The 1621-nt window shown below is 54.9% G+C and overlaps 1 protein-coding gene across 1 annotated transcript in view; it reads right to left on the bottom strand.

Annotated features, from left to right (window-relative positions):
- The window catches only part of RPL3L (ribosomal protein L3 like), a 12999-nt gene that overhangs the window by 4532 nt on the left and 6846 nt on the right, over nucleotides 1–1621 (bottom strand). The gene's annotated exons all lie outside the window — the stretch shown is intronic.

Here is a 1621-nt window from a genome sequence, read left to right as displayed (position 1 = left end):
ACACACACACACACACACACACTTTCCTGCCTTTCACATACTGCTGACACTTCTCCTGCCCAACCCCATCATTCCAGCACAGGGTTGGGGAGCGAAGGGTGCCCCCATCCCCACCACCCCAGACAGGGTCCGCCCGAATACAATATTTGTATTTGCATGTGGCCCGTGCACCGTAGTTTGAGGACCCCTGGTCTAAGAGGTTAGCCAGCTTGCCAGTGGCCACACTGGCCCACTCTGACTCTAGGGCCCATAGAGGGCCAGGGCTGGGCTGTGCCTACATAAGGAGGGGTGTGTCTGTGAGGTGCCTCAGGTGTGGGGGAGGGGAGCTTGCCTTGTACCAGGGAAGATTGAGGCCTGAGAATGCCTTTCTTTCTGATGAGAAGAGCTTGTCAGTTGGCTGTTTCCCTTTTCACCCTGGCTGCTAGGAAGCTCGGAGCCCACTCTGACATTTCATCAAATTAGTCTCTTTATTAACCCTGAGGATTCGAATACCTGCTTCCTCTTTTTTCTCTATCCCAGTTTCCTCTCGAGGCTCCTAATACTCATCTTTTACTGAATTGAAGGCATCCTTACACACACACACACACACACACACACACACACACTCACACACACTGCCCTTCACATACTGCTGACACTTCTCCTCCTGCCCACCCCCATCATTCCAGCACAGGGATCAGGAGCGAAGGGCCCCCCATCCCCACCAGCCCAGACAGGGTCCGCCAGGAGGGCCCTCACCAGTCCTTGTAGAAGCGCCGGCGGCACTCGTCACTGAGGTGCTCTGCAAAGATGGTCTTGAAGCTCCGCAGGCCGCGAGGGGTGGCCACATAGCCCACCACACCCACCACCACCAGAGGTGGCGTCTCCACAATCGTCACAGCCTCCACCTCCTCCCGCTTGGAAATTTCTGGATGAGACCCAGAGACAGGCATGGAGAAGAGCTTCCAGAGCCCCCCGGTCAGGGAGACAGAGTGGAAGAGCCAACTGCAGTCCCTCCTGCCTGAGGGAGGATGGAGCACCGCAGCCCCAGGGCTGCTGGGGACAGAGACCCGCTCCTTAACCAGAGCCCTCGCTGACCTCCAGCCCCCAGCCTGCCTGCCCCCTGCCCCTTCTCTCCCTCTCTGCCTGGGCACAGAGCAGCTGCTGGTCAGGGCCCCACAGGTGGCCCATGCGAGCTCTGACACTGAGATCTCAGGCAAGGCCTGACCTGATCCTTGCCTCAGTTTCCCCCCAAGACCATCTGGGAGTTGGCTAGAAGAGCAACAGCCATGGCAGCATCCCCCAAAGGGCGGGGTTAGGCCTCCTTTAATGGGGCACAAATGCCCATTTTTTTATTTTTATAGTTAAAATGTATGTTGATGAGTTCTAGGTAAAAACCTATAAATTGTCGGAACCCATGATTTTATAGATGTTATGGCTGAGGATATTACAAAGTAAAAGAAGTTCTTTGTTTTAAAAATATATTGGGAGTCCTGGCCGGTGTGGCTCAGTTGGTTGAGTGCATCGTCCCATACACCAAAAGTTCGCCGGTTTAATTCCCAGGCAGGGCACATGCCCGGGTTATGGTCTAAATCCTCAGGATGGGCCATGCAGGAGGCATTCTATCAATATTCTCACACCA

The sequence above is a fragment of the Myotis davidii genome, unplaced genomic scaffold, assembly GCF_000327345.1.
Source record: "Myotis davidii unplaced genomic scaffold, ASM32734v1 scaffold599, whole genome shotgun sequence".
Lineage (NCBI taxonomy): Eukaryota > Metazoa > Chordata > Mammalia > Chiroptera > Vespertilionidae > Myotis > Myotis davidii.
Note: the sequence above shows the minus strand (reverse complement) of the source record. Positions and strands in the feature narration are given on the sequence as shown.